The sequence below is a fragment of the Crocodylus siamensis genome, chromosome 5 (genome assembly GCF_052110815.1).
Source record: "Crocodylus siamensis isolate JL-2025a chromosome 5, ASM5211081v1, whole genome shotgun sequence".
Taxonomy (NCBI): Eukaryota; Metazoa; Chordata; order Crocodylia; family Crocodylidae; genus Crocodylus; species Crocodylus siamensis.
Window position 1 is genome coordinate 190882897 of NC_143399.1, and position 15919 is coordinate 190898815.

The 15919-nt window shown below is 41.2% G+C and overlaps 1 protein-coding gene across 6 annotated transcripts in view; it reads right to left on the reverse strand.

The window, feature by feature from the left end:
* Positions 1-15919, reverse strand: part of DNAJB6 (DnaJ heat shock protein family (Hsp40) member B6) — an 80415-nt gene that overhangs the window by 30331 nt on the left and 34165 nt on the right. The gene's annotated exons all lie outside the window — the stretch shown is intronic.

Sequence of the window (15919 nt, forward strand, 5' to 3'; positions counted from 1 at the left end):
TCCAGAGGGCATGCGATGGTAGCACGGAGAAGCGGGGTACTTGGGAAGCACGCGCTGCACACTGCTGCCTCCTGAAGCCAACGCCAGCACCCGTCCCTGCCTCATTGACCAGCTACTAGGGGATCCTCCTCCCCCTGCTCATCAACCAGATGCTCGGGGAACGCCCCCCTCCCTGCTCATCCAACGGGTACAGTCCAGGAGGGGTACCCACCAGAAGGTATACAGTCCTTAAGAAGTTGAAAACTTGTTTTAGGGCCTTAAAATTCAAAATCAGCACCATGAATTGCACCCAAAAAGCTATTAGGAGCCACTGCAGATGCTGGAGGACTGGAGTTATGTGCTCCCAGTGACTTCCCCCCTCTACCCCAACCCTTTGTTGGAAGATGGGCTGCTGCATTCTGCACCAACTTCAGCTTCCAGACTGTTTTCAAAAGCAGCACTGAGCAGAGTACAACAACATGAAGCTGTGGGGGACTCCAAAGGAAAGTTCCCAAGGGGGTGAGACAAGCACTTGCCCATCGCTACCCTCTGGGTCATTCCTGCTAGGTACTACATCTGATCCATTGTAGTTTGGGGTGGGGGGGGGGAAAAAATCGCATACGTTAAGGAAAATATATTTTCTCACATAAATATGCACCTCTCTCCAAAGGAAAAAATCAGCCCTCAAAATACCCTTCTTGGGGGGGGGAGTTATTAGGCAGGGAAACAAATGTTATGACCACAATAGATGGACCCCGATTTAATTCCTGTTCCACCATGCAGCAGCTGACAGAACCAATTGATTTAATGGATAATTGTCTTACCCCTGACGTAGTAATAACCATCTCCTTTTTAATGGTCTTGATGTTCCACTAATCAAGATGGCATTTCCTAGGGCCATTTTGCTGTCTGCTATCTTCTCCCAATTCCTCTACTCCTATTTCACAGCCTGGAAACTCGTAAAAATCACAGGTCCACCCATGGAGACCAGTCTCCAGAAAGAGCTAGGGTTTCATCCTTAAGTTAAGCAGAAAAGGGAGGATGGGTCTGCTGAATATCAGCTGTCTCTGATCCATGCAGCCATAACTTTGGAACCATCCGCATACTCCTCCACACTTTCATTCTGCCTTTAAGGCATGTATTATATTCTGGGGCACACTGTATACAACGAAATATGGTAGCTTCCCTGGCTATTCTGTGAGAAAATATAATAGTGTAAAAATTTGCATCACAGAGAGTAACAAGTCCTCTAATCTTTCCATAAGCAGGTGTTATTTGTTACAATTTTCAGCTAGGAGTTCAGGATGACTTCAAATTGCTGTATATGACAAAATTGTTTGTATAGGACAGCAAAAAGGAGTGGCATACATCATTAAATTTAAAACAACTTTTTCAAAACCTATTTTGATGTTGAAAATAGAAGCAGCAGCGCAGTTAACTTAGACATGTATCTTAGTTTAGTATAAAAATTGGGCACATTTGACTGTCTGCTGTTTAGTGTATGCTGAGATGTTTTTGTTCAGAGGTATTAAAATCATTAACGTGATAGTGGTCAGTCAAAGAAAAATATAGTTGGAAAATGCTGCCTTTATTTGCCTTCATGATTTCACACAAACATTAGTTTTCACAAAATTCTGAGCATAACCTTGAACATGTTTATACCTGAACATCTTCAGTGGAAAAACTGTATGTAGAAAAGTAGTATTCTTGCCTTACAACAGGGGTAGGCAACGTTTCATAGTTGGTAGGGCTGGAAGGGACATGAGCAGATCATCAAGTCCAACCGCCTGCCATGGGCAGGAAAGAGTACTGGGGTCAAATGACCCTGGCAAGGTGTTCATCCAGCCTCCTCTTAAAGACCCCTAGGGTAGAAGCCAGCACCACTTCTCTTGGAAGTTCCTTTTAGATCCTAGCCACCCTGACAGTGAAGTAGCACCTCCTGATGTCTAGTCTGAACCTACCCTCTACCAGCTTGTCACCATTATTTCTCGTCACTCCTGGTAGTGCTCGGGAGAACAGGGACTCCCCCAGTGCCTGCTGGGCATCTAGTTTGCAACAAGCCACTAGATGCCCCCTCAGCTTTCTCTTGTGGAGGCTGAACAGGTTCAGGTCCCGTAGCCTCTCCTCGTACAGGCCTGTCCTGCTGCCCTCCGATCATGCAGGTGGCCCTCCTCTGGACCCTCTCCATGTTGTCCACATCCCTCCTGAAGTGCGGTGCCCAGAACTGGATGCAGTAATCCAACTCCAGCCTGACCAGTGCTGCACAGAGGGGGAGTATCACCTCCTCAGACCTGCTCGAGATGCATCTGTGGATGCATGACAAAGTATGGTTAGGCTTCCTGCCCACGTCCCCACACTGTCAGCCCATGTTAATTTTGGCATCAATAATGACTCGAAAATCCTTTTCTGCCTCTGCACTGACGAGAAGGGAGTTCCCCAGCCTGTAGGTATGGTCGTTTTTTGGTCAGAGCACCAAAAACCTCCACAATGCCAACCTTGGAAGGTGCCAGAGGGCCGGCATGCCAGAAAAACAAAATGAGGACAGGGGGTATGTGGCAGGATGCCTTGCACGTGTCCCTTGCCCCCCAGCCCTGCTGCCCCGTGCCCACCAGCCCAGGATCTGTGGCTGGCCCCAGCTCTGAAAAGCTGCTGCCAGCTGCAGCCAGGAGGCTCCAAACAGCTGTGCTGGGGTCTGGAGCCCGGGCATCAGCTCCGTACCGGCATGTGCACCCGCACATTACAGCAGGTGGTGGGGGAGAGGCCTGAGGCAGTGTAGCCCATCTTTCTCCTGCTCTCATGCCAGAGATGGTGACTGGGCTCCAGAGCCCAGTGCAGCTGTCTGTAGCCAGCCTGGGCTCTGGGCAGCTGCAGCAAGCAGCAGGCAGACTGCAGACAGCTGTGCCAGGCTGTATAATCAAAGTTTATATAGAACCATTCAAGCCTCAGAAACATCCAAGCCAGTAGATCAAGCAGTACTTATCTCCTTGATCTACAGCACAGCATATTAAAAGAATGCCATGTCATTCTCAAGAGAAAACTAGAGATATGGAAAGAACAAATGTATAATGATACGTCAGAAGCCTTTTGACTCTGCACTTCTCTGGTCAAAGGTTTATCAGTTTCTGACTTACAGTACTGATAGAACTTCGGCTCCTACTCTGTGTCAACAAGGGACACTTGCAATACACCAAGCAATTCTTGGTTCCTTTTTTATCTGACAGTGCTGATACGAAGGAAAGCAGCATAACTGAACACGAACAGCCCACAGACCTCTTTCAAGCAGACTTGACAGTTCAGTCCAGACTGAACAGTTTATTTAGTCATAATGTCCAGAAAGGTCATCCAGGCCTCCCACGTTCCATCTTTTCTAAAGTTTACTTTTTTCAGCTGTCTCCGAAACTTTCAAAGTTGATAGCGCCTCCTCCAGCACTTAATATTGTAACAGGGCTAGAGTGGGAAGGATAAAAGGACACTGAAGGCAGCCTCAAGAGGCTGCACCTGGCCAGGGAACAGGCTGCCTGGAGCTACCAGGGGTTAAGCAGGCACCAGGTGACCCTGGAGCAGGGCTCTTCTGTTTGTTTGCTTGATCATTTGCTTTGTTGAACAAGCCTGCAGGCTCTGCAAAACCTCTGAAAGGTAAGAGGCAAATCAGGAAGTGAAGCCTGGATGAACCACTGGAAGATAGTTAAGTGTTAACTTACTGGTTTAACTTCTTTTGGGGTTTTTTGCATCGCTACCAGGCCTGGGTGGCCTCTGAGTATTATCTACCAGTCTGGCTGCAGCAGAGGCAAGGGAACTGAACAGTGGGTCCCTGGCCAAAGCTAGCAGCAAAAGTAAAACTGGTCAGCTCAACTAGCATGACCAAACATACCCTGCTGTGATCTGCCCAGGCTCTGCCCATAGCAGCCTACAGATATCAATATTCAATATTATCAATATCAATAATTCCTTCAGTTTTCCTTCCAACAGAAATATTATGTTCTTGCAATCAACTACTGTAATCCAAGCAAAACAAGTTCTTGGACATTTTCCATGGTCTAGCAACAGATCCAGGAGCTCTATTACGTGCCTTCAGATCTGGACAAGTATTTTATCCCAATCCCTTCCACATCAATGATTTATGAAGTTAAAATTCGAGCACTGGTCTATATCATCTCTCCTAAACTACTCTTGCACCTTGTGAAGCATGTATTGCCAGGCCAGGGAGAAACAAGCAAGAACAAATACTCCCACACAGGATTGATGGTAGCCAGTACACTTGGATTCTAGGTCAAAGTAGTGGCAACTGCACTGCACGCTTCCTTGCCTTTTAACCATCGTCTCTTCTTACCAGCCAGTAACCACTTTTATAGCATCTAGCACAAGAGACATGATCACAATCAATCTCTTGGGGATACATTGCAATATCTTTGGCTATCCTTTGATACAAGGATGTTGTCATCTGCCAGGAAAAGGGGGACAGAATTGGTGAGTTTTAAGATGGTTGAAGAGTCCAATCCATGCTCTGCAGGTTTTTCCACAGATATGACTGGGGGGCGGGAGGGGAAGGAGGAAAGGCACAGCTGTTGGCCAGGATGTTGTGCACTTTCCTTTCTCCTCTGCCATTTCTCAGCTTCCTCAGCAAAACTGTTCTCTTCGAAGTGGGTTGTAGCCTGATATATCGTGCAGAGACCTGTTATCAGCCAGCACTGACTGGAAGAGGTGGCTGTCAAGGTATGGGAAATGCTCAACACTTCCCAAGGGTTCTCCACCAATGATTAAGTTGTTGAGGGAGGGAGGCACCTTTTGCTGGGGCAGGCTGATGGAGCACCTTTGTTTTCCCAAAATTAAGGGAAAGTCCCAAGCTATGACAGGCACCTGAAAAAAGGTTAAGGGTGGACTGCCGATCAGTCCTAGTATGCACAAGATAAACACTGTCAGAGTACTAAAGGTTGGTGATGCCACTCTTGGTAAACTTTTGTTTTGCTGCAAAGGTGCCACAGGTTAAAAAAGCTGACTATCCTTTTGATATTCAACCCCAAGTTGTGAGGAAAGTGGTCATGGATAAAAATCAAAATCACAACAAGGTAGATGGAGAAAAGGGGCTGGGGAGATGACACAGCCTTGCTTGACACCAGTACGGATGGTAAATGGGTCTCTGTCTCTGATCCACTGCAAAGGAATGTAGCGGTCATGCCACCGTGAAGTAGCCCGAGGACACTGATGAACTTCATGGGACAACCAAACCCAGCCAGTACCTTCCATAAGGCCTCACAATTGATGGAGTCAAAAGCCTTGGTTAGGTCAATGCCATAAACAGCTCCTGGCGTTGGTGCTCTCTACACTTTGCCTTGATCTGTCGTGCAGCAAAAATCATGTTGGTGGTACGCTGTGATGGTCTAAAGCCACAATGAGATTTTTGAAGGGCATTGTCAGAAGGGAAGGGAAGGGATGATTCAGAAAGAGCTAAGAATCTTCCAGGCAAAGGAGAGGAGGGCAATGTCTTGGTAGTTCCCACACATTGACTTGTTCCCTTTCTTGAAGATGGTGACAATGTTGGCATTCTTTAAGTCAGGTGGAACTTCCTCATTAACCTGTATTTTGACAAGAAGTTGGTGAAGTTTTTGCACTAGTGCTGTTTCACCAGCTTTGCAGACTTCTGCAGGAATACCATTTGGTCATGGTACCTTATTGTTCTTGGTCTGAGTGAAGGCATGTCAGACTTCCTTGAAGGATGGGGGATCAGCAAGAGATTCTATTATTGGGTGTTGAGGGATGGACTCGATGGCAGCAGCTGAGACCTCAGATTCACAGTTGAGTAGAATCTTGAAGTGCTCCTTCCAGCATTGTTTGATGGACAGACTATCCATGAGAAGGGTGGAGCCATCCTGGGATTGCAAGGAGGTTGGGCCATTGGAACATGGCAAGTATATGGCTTTTATTGCTTGAAAGAAGTTTCTCATACAGTGTTGATCAGCAAAATTCTGGATCTCCATGGCCTTCACTTGCCACCACTGGTTCTTGTAGTTCAGAGGAGGCTACAGGACAACAGCTTTAAGCTGCTGGTAAGCCTGTCATTTTTTGCTGGTTGGAGGGCTCATTTTGCCAAATGCAGAACATGGTTCTCTTCTGATGGATAAGTGTTAGGATTTCCTCATTATTCTCATCGAGCCAATCTTGGTGACTGCAATATAATTACTAGCAGAGCACCACGAGACTAACATTTACTTCACCTGAGTGACACTACGTGAAAAGGACATACACCAAATAGCCATTCACATCAATCAAGTGAGGAAATTAAATGAAAGTGATGGAGCCTATATGTTGAGACATTTCCAAGAAAGGATACCTGAAGTTGGACTCCTAAATCCATACTTAGGCATCTAAATACACGTTTCATTTAAATTCCTGCTTCAGTGCAGGCTCTGATAATGCACAAGCATGGCAAAATAAAATAACTACAGACAGTATCTACAGATAGTGACAATCATATTTGTAAAGTTTAAATAATAAACACTAGAATGACTTTCTAAACCAAGGTTTGGTAATGTTTTTGAACAATGCCAAAAACACCAGCAACTGACTTGCAACATGTTGGCATGCCAGGGGTAGACAGCAAGAGAACTGCAAGGGGCCCGATCCTTGTTATGGCACTGCAGCCCCAGCCCCTTCCCCAAGGCATAAGTGCCAAGCAAAATGCCTTCACGTCACGTTCTGGCACATGTGCTGGCGGTGGCCTACCCCGTCCTAAACCCTCTTACTCAAATAAGTATTTGTTAATAGATAATAAAACTAGGCCCAGTGCTTGAGGGGGAAAGTGCAGAGCAAGTCAATGAAATAGTTTCTAACGAAGCTTCATCTGTGTATAAGAGCCAAAGACTGTAACATTTTCTGGAAAAAAATTAGCATTGAGAAGATTCCAGAATAATCTGCAAATCCCCCCCAATGATAACAGAAATGTATGCCAATGGTTTTACTACACTGAAAACATCAAATTCTTTGTCAAATAATGAAACCTAAATCACAAGGTAGCTTTCTATTCAAGTTTGACATGATGATTTGCCAGCATCTGATGAAGTGAGCTTCAGCTCATGGGAACTTATGCTGTAGTGTACACACGCACCCTTTAGTTAGTCTATGAAGTACACATCTACCCTGCCTTCTAATACTCACTGTTAAACACTAACTGTGATAAAAGTATATTTACACAAGCTATTATACATGAAACTGCACTATGTGCTATGTATCATATAATGCATTATACGTAAATATATAAATATAAAATAATCCACAAAATATAGTACATGATATTTAAGTTGTACAACACAACTTGCTCAGTAGATGATCCCATAGCTTTTAATTTCTAGTTAGGCGACAATTAGCCTGGAGTTTACTTACATAACAAGTATTTTCAAACCCAAATAGACAGTCAAATTCTATCACGAATTTTTATGAATTGAATATATTGGTAAATTTAAACCCTAAAAACAGAAGAGTAAATGACAAATACTTCCATCTCAACCTCAGTAAGATATCTTAGACTCTTTGGTGTTGAGAAACTAGCCAGAACAATTGAAACAATGAATATAAACCAAAAGAGGCTTTCATTAGATGTCCATCACCTACCTTATATAAAAGGTGGTATTTTGAGTCACTCAGTATGGATACCTGCCATAAACAGGTCCATACCTGACACCCAAGACAGCAACAATTTGGGGAATTTTCCTTCCTGTAGCCAAATACTAACAGCAAGTTAAATGGTAGGCTTCAACTGTCTGTAGCTAAGAGACAAAACCAACAATACCCAACACGGCCCTTTACAGTAGGAAACTATTTTGTTCAGAACAGAACAGGCACACAATACATTACACATTTGTGCACCCAGCTATAGTGATTTATAACAAAAGTTACTCTCAACTGAGTTGACATCTTATGTAAACTTTCCATGGACAAAGATGTGGAAACAGAATAACTGTTCATGGAGTTAAGCGTGTGTAAACGTTTATTTTGTTATTTAAGAAAAAAGGGTAGACCAATATGGTCATGTTTAGAAAAAAACAATCCCAGCCCTAACTTTAATCTTTTATTTTGAACAATATTAAAAACAACCATAAAGATGCACGATGTCTGGAGAAAACATTTAATAAGTTTTGCCTCTCTTTCTGCTGCTGTGTGAAAGTCATTTTTGTAGGAGAGAAGAAATATGGAAAAATGTTTCAGAGAGATCATAAAAAGTATTATTCATAGTAACTAGTTCCAACTCCTACTGAAATAGGATGATATTCAGGCTTCAATGATTTCTTGATTACCATGTTCTCTCATATAGAACATGCCCTGGAAAAAGATGCATATCATGGGTGTTTATAGACATGCCCCAGGAAGTGGCGGTGGGGGGAGGAGGGGTTAATTATCACAGCTCCAAGAGCCACACTAATTAAAAGTGCTCAAAGCATCACATTATCAGCATCCCCATGCTGAAAAAAAAGGTTCAAATGAGCTTTAGTTCAAAGCACCCAGCTGCCATTTATCAGCTCAAAATTAATTTTACTAAAGCCAGGTGCTTTGAACTAAATTTTACTAAAGGTTCAAATGAGCTTTAGTTTACATTTAGTAAAGGTTCAACCTTTTTGAAACATGCACATCACCTTCCAACGTTTACTAAAGCAGGCTTTAGTGCTTATACTAACATATCTACCTTTTAAAGCAACAGTGGTACAAACTGCAAATCAAACTTACCACAAATGCACTACTTTTAAGGCCAGAAGAAACCATTTAGTGCAGGCTCCTGCATATTGGAGGCCATTAAATACTAATCATTTCCACCTATACTGATCCAATAATTCTCATTTGGTTAGACATCTTTTTAGAAATATATCAGTCTTAATCTGAGACTGAGAAATCCAGCACTCCCCTTTGTAGGTTATTCTGATAGACTCCTGAAATGCTAACTGTGTGTCTAATTTCTGCTGAATTCAGTTTCAGTTTGCAGCCACTAGATTTTATTCAATGTCACTCTTTTTTTGTTAGAATAGGAACATCAACATTAAGCCTCTGTCCACTCTTCTGAGATGGAGGCATTTACCCATGCTTCAACAACATCTCATGAGAAGCTTGCCTGGTGAGAGATGGGACAAGTTGATATGAATAGGTCAATTATGTCGCCAACAGCTATATACAGTAGCTGTCAAAGAACCTGACTCTCTTTGCAGAAGCTACTTCCCAACTGTGAAAAGATGTGCTGTCAAGTGCATCAAAGCAATAGAAGAGATAATAAAGCATCTGTGGTGGGCCTCTGTTTCTCCCTCCATGGCAATGGTGTTCTTCCTACGGTAGTACGGAGCAAGGAAAAGAAGATCAAAGCTGGTTTGAAATTTGGCTTATTTTCTCTTCAGGCCTGAGGTGTTCAAACCTAAGTAACACAAAGTAGCTTAGAGTCCTTTAATGAGTAGACAACTTCATTACTTTGGAGCTGAAAAGTGTCTACAGGGCAACCTGGCATCAGTGCAACCCTTAGGAGGTACTTTGAGAGAGACTGGAAGGAAGACTAAGCCATACCCAAGCCCCTCTTCTCTACATTTCAAGACACTTCTTTCATGGAGGAAAGAAAGTTGTAGGCAGGCATCCCTAGCATTCTGAGTCAGTTTGGAACAAGAGGGGCAGATGGACCTATAGTCAGGATATACCTTTTTTCTAAAGAACGAAAGTGTAGTACTTGTTGCTAACTGACGAAAAGATCAGGAAATCCAAATCCTGAAGGGAAGAAATTTGGCTTCTCACAATTATAGCTTATGTCCCATTCTTGGGAGAGGGGTCAGAGGCCTCCAAGCATGCTATGTATGAAAGAGATTACTAAGAGATTATTTTTTTAAACCAGAGCAAGATAAGAGTTAACCACCTCCTATTTAATAATCTCACTGCATTCAAGAGATACAAGCACACAACTGAAAAGGTTCCGTCTCCCCATCATCCTTGTAGTTCATTATGTCCTCAAAATGGGAGAGGGAGTTTCAACTTGGGCGCACACACAGAGCCCTGAAAAACTATTCAGAAGAATTCGAAATTGCACATATCCAAAGTGAATGAACACCAGGACTAGAAGTCAGGTAGACAGCTCCTTCACCTGTTTGATTCCCACCCCCACTTTCTTTACTGACCCCACCATTCTTGGATTGCTTTTCATGAGACAGTTCACAAAGCAGGCTAGAGAAAAAAAAATGATTTTAAAAAACAACAAAATAAAAATATAATTTAAAACAATGAAACCACATTATTCCAAACTTAAGTTTTAAATGACAAAGCTTGAGTTCACCTTGAAAAACAGGATCTCTTTCCTTTGATTTTTCCCGTATTATTTAAAAGATGCTTCTTTTAATTTTGAGGTGGGTTCATGATTGCAGCATCTCAGATTAATACCAGATAGAGTTATTTCGTAGGTTACAAAATGTCACGCAAGTGCTGCATTTGGGGACAGCATTAGAATTTCTTGTTTCCAAAGCTCAAGAGCTTTCAATCTGTGCAAAAAGACAAACTTTTGGTCTCAATTTGCCTTAGTTACTTTTGGTATCAATTTGCACAGCAGCTACAGATGTAATATTGCTATCTGAACCAACTCATTTAAAGTTGATAAGCCAACCTGAATTTGGAAAAAAAAAATAAAACAGCTGAAAATTTGCTTTCCATTTCCAAGCTATGTCTAGAACAAGATGGGAAGAATGACATTTACTAAGTCTAAAAATGTGAAGACACATGGATACAGATTTTTTATTAGTTCTTAGGAAAACAACCTGCATTAGGCATCTAAATTTGTTATTTTTCAGTTGAAGTGTCAGAATTTTATACATGTAATGGATTTCCAACTTTCATCCAAATGCAGCACAATACAAAAATCAGACTAAAAAGGCCTGATTAGTATCTAAGTCATTGTCTAAACAAAAAAGAGTTAGTTCATATATACTTAAGCCATTGTGCTAGACATTCTATGGTTAGCAATGAGAAATATCACGGTTAGCATGAAGACTGTGTTTGTCAGCAAAGCTATGGTAGCCTAGCAATTTCTACAGGCTTAGTCTGCATTGTAAAGTAACTAGAAAGAATAAACACGAAACAGTTTTAAAATCACTTCCCGATTTAAAAAGTACAGATTTTAAATCAATTATAAATTAAATCAAACCATCTTCCTACAAAGCTCCTAATCTCATTTAGATTTCACCTAAAGAGCCCATCCCACCCACATCATTTAGGTCAGGGATGTCCACAGTGGATCCAGTCTACAGAAACCTACTATCCAGCCCCCAGCGCTGCCTGCGAGTCTCAGGTAACAGGCAAACGTGCAGGGTGCACTGGATGGCCCCACGCACTGTGCAGTGCCAACTCCAGCACATCAGATCCATGCCAGATCTAGCAGCCTGGACCCAGAACAGTTGCCATGGCCCTGGAGACAGCGTTTAGGGCTGGTCTGTGGGTCCAATCTGAGCTGTAGACCCACACCTCAAAGGCCAGATGAGTTTTGACAACCCTGATTTAGATGAGTCTTTTTTTTTCTTCATCAGTTTTATGCATCTTCTGAACAGTTATGTTCTTTTCCCCAACTTTTGCCTTTTGGAACTGTTATCACTTCAGTATTAAAAACACTAAACCTCCTCGTGTTTGGAAGAGATCCAAATACAATGAACATCACAGCATGAAAAGGGATATGTAGGGGCCTACCTAATACACAGCAGTTGCCCCCGACTTCATGGCCTGAGTGTGGCATAAAATATCTATTGCATCTCTGGCTGGTCTCCCCAACTGTGTCATTGCATACCCTTCTTGTCGCAGAATATGGTGGGCCCCCCAACACTTCTTATTGGCCAAGGGGCCCTGGATATCCCTCCCATCCCCAAATTAATAAATGGCCATCTATCAGTCTCTGGGGAGGGGCAGGACTTCCGAGGTCCATTGGCCCGAGGCATGGGAGGGCCTGTCACACTACCATTAAAATCCCATCCCACCCCCCGCCCCCAGAGCTTCAGGACGCCAGGGCTTTCCGCTCTCGTTTTTGCAGCTCTTCTCTCTCATGCTTGTTGCTGATCCTGCGCTTTTTTCACAGGAGACCTTCCAAATTCATTTTCTGCAAAAATTATGACATTGTGAATTTGGTAGCTCCCCTGGGATAGGAGACTGTTCTTCCTGTATAGTATTATGTAAAGTTTCACAAGCTGAGTGAAGACAGTTCACTGAAGCAATCTGAACCATCAGTCCACTTTTTATTAAATCAGATTTTTAACTAAACAGAAGATCCCACCAGAAAAGGAAGCATGAAGAGTTTATATCGGATCTTCACTATTACAAGTAACAGTGCAATCATAGTTTTTCTTTGCTTTACTGGAAACATAATAACTCTATATTTGTTACCAATCCTTTAAGAAACCCAAGTTAAAACATATGTAAAGAAGGGTTGCGAGCTTTTAACCCTATTCTGTCCTGAACCACCATTTCAAACATAGTGGTAAAGGAGATAATTAATGCAGTTTCCTTAAAATAACGCTTAAATCATGGTATATCCACTTTACATGGATGCAATGTTAAAAGGAGGTATTACTGATCCTGTTACAGATGAAGGAACTGAGGCAAAGTTGTGAAAAACTCAAGAGCCCCAACAAATCTAAGGAGATTCAGTTACAGAACCCAGGTCTCCAAAACTTCCACCCCCTCTAACCACTGGGAAAGTCCATTTTTTTTGGCAGACAATCTCAAAACACAGAAGCACAGGTATACACACTGCAGACAAATGCCACTTTCACATAAAAACATGCTTGGCCAGGCAGACAGACAACAAGAAAACACAATATGACTATGACTATATGGGGAAGCATCAAACTTCTGACCTTCATTTTGAAAGCATTTTGGCTTGTTCTGCAATCATTTTTTGTTAAATAAATGGCAAATAACTCTCAATATATTAATCTTTGACAAGCTGCAGCAGAGAATTTTGAAACATGCATGAAATCAATCCCAACGTGGCAACAGTAAGTCAACTAGACACGGAGACAAGTTAAATGTAGTGTACCTGTTAATATTAGTACTTGCACTGTTGTATGCAGAGCAGCTGTCATTAGGTACCACAAAGGCTGTTCTGCTTGTGATTCACTATGAATTATATATTTTAAAAGCAAATATTCCATTAACCAACATTTCAAGCATGAACAAGAAAAAAAGGGGGTTTTAACTCTATTGTTTTAATGCAAATAACACACACTTAAAGAACTTCTGTAACTGACTCAGTGAGGGAGGGAGAAACTGCATAAGCTTAAGAAAGCATATTATGGCATGCAATTGTAGGGAACAGTCAAGATCAGGTTGTACCAAGCAAAAGCATTACAAAAAAAGTTTATTGTACAATAAATCACTACATTTTTGAAAACTAAATACAAAACAGCAAAGCTGCTGGTTGCAAACCCCACCTTATTCTTCCAAGCCACAGGAAGGAAGCTTCATTTTTAGCTAAGCTCTGTCTCTACCTGAACATGCAATTTATTTCCTGCCTACATAAAGTTTCTCAAAACTAGGAGAATGTTTCCATTCATCCTTTTATATTGTATATTTGATACCTGCAAGACGTACCATTATTGGTTCAAACTGGAAATTTTTGTCAGTTAACAGATATTTTTTCTATTAACTGGGCATAAATGAAAATGATAAGCAACGCTTTAAAATGGTGTCTAACATCAGCCTTTATACCTTTTGTCAGTTCTCTATTTCCATGGCAAAAATGTATTAGTAAGAAGCAATACAAAGGTCTTGAATGCAACATAAGAGGTTTCCCTACTCCCCCTCCCAAATATAATAGAAAAAATACATTTCTGCATCATAATTAGTAAGACTTCCAACAAACGAAGGATATCAAGGGTAACCAAAATCAGACATGTCTAACTCTGATCTATGGCATCTCTGTGACTACCATGTATTTGCAAAAATAAGTTTCACATCCAAAAAGTAAACAGCAAATAGAGTAAGATGAGTAGCAGGTATGAATTCATTCTCAAATAACCTCATTCTGAATGTCTGAAACATAAAACCTTCAACTTATGACAATTACATTTGGAACTCGCATCTGCATTCCCAGCCTTGGATACTGAGACCAAATCAGGTTAATCCCCAGCTCTAGGGGCTATACAAGTTTTAACATGTATGTTAGTTTTTCTTTAATAGTGCGGAAGTCTTTTCAAACTAATGGATTAGTTTGCAGTCCGAATAGTCATATAATTCCTTGTGGCTGCTAATCCCTTGCCTATTTCTATGTGAAAAATGTAATGCTGCCCACAAGCAAAAGGTACAGTGGGCTTCAGCACTGACTAAAGTTACAATAAGACTCTGAAAGTAAAGAAGGCATTTGTCCATGTTACTGGATCCTCTTTCAGCAAAGTCACCACATAAAAACTCTTATTACATGTCCTCCGAATGAATGCTCTGCACCAAAAAACTAAATGAACTATTCACAATAAAGTAGGAGTTAGAAACTTTAAAAAGCATATGTTTGGGTATACACATTTCTGTATTGCTGCTCTGCCAGAAGAGGCGTATTCTTCTGCTCGTTAGAGGTAACTTTTCAAGTTAAACGCACGGAAAAAGAGAAGGCAGATTAACATGAGCTGCTAACCCAATGCTGCTAAGCTGTTGAGCCTGAATTAACAACTTAAGTTCAACTCCATGTTGCTTTACTGTCACTATTTTTACTTGAGTTGGCCAACACTTTTTGCAATGCGATCATACACTAGGAAAGGGAGGGTCCTTTGACTCTCTAATCAAAAAGTTGACATGACAGACACCAACAAGAAAAGAATATGGTTTCAAGATTACTTTTACAAAAGTCTATACCAGAACATAAAAGATGTCAATTACAATAAAAGTTGTAGACTAAAAATCAGTACATACCTTTTGGTTCTCCCAAACTTGAAATACAATTTTAGTAATTTATTTCTTCCCCACCCTGACTGCTTGGTTCTAGGGAACTGAAGTAACAGGGAGGAGGGAATTTGATTTGATAACCTTACCACATGTTTAATCTATTGAAGCAGCTCATTAGATTATTTGTTCTTGGTTTAAGTTGAATCAGTTATCTGAACAAAAACATGGTGAATTATTCTCCACTTAATAAGCTTTAAATCAATGTATTTGTTAGTGCAACAGTGTAGGTGACATTCAGCAGAGAGAGAATCAAACCATCATTTCAGACCACATACATTAAAAAATCCCCACACATTTTATGTAAACTTTAAATGTTAAGCAGGCATCAAGAGGTCACTGAAGGCCAGATATTCAAAGCTAGGTGAAAGGCATAAAAAAAAAATCACACATGCATGACTTGTGCATAGCGCCTGGCAAGTATTTTCATGCACAAATGCTTATTTGTGTGCATTCATCATGTATCTTCTGCCTAAAGCAGCATAAAGAAACAAGAGCAACTTCTTGTGTTTAACTTTGAAAATCTGGACCAATATATATATATTAGCTATTCATAATTAACACTGCCTCATACCCCGCCCTCTACTGACATTAGGCATATTTTGCTTTTTGTATAAATTAATGATAGTTAAGAATATGTAGCCGACAACCACACTAGGTGACATATTTTGAAGATGCTGAAACTTATCAGAATTACTCTTTTTATCTCTCTGCAAGATCATGAAATTCTTGCCAGATAAAATGTTTTGGTCTGGCCCTCTACTATCATTTTTATAAAAAACCCTACCTAAAATGGGCATGTCTGCCTTTTATCTGAAGGAAAGCCCTTTCATTCAGGAAGAGTTAGTGTAGATTTTTCTTATTTATTTATGCCCATGTTAAATTTCTGACACAGTCATAAGACTGAAGTTAAGCAGCATCCAATAATACCGAAAGTTACTTTTGGAGAAGCTCAAGTTTATACAGTGGGGCAAAAAAAGAAAAAGTTGGCCAGTCAACCCTGTGGATACTCTCATTT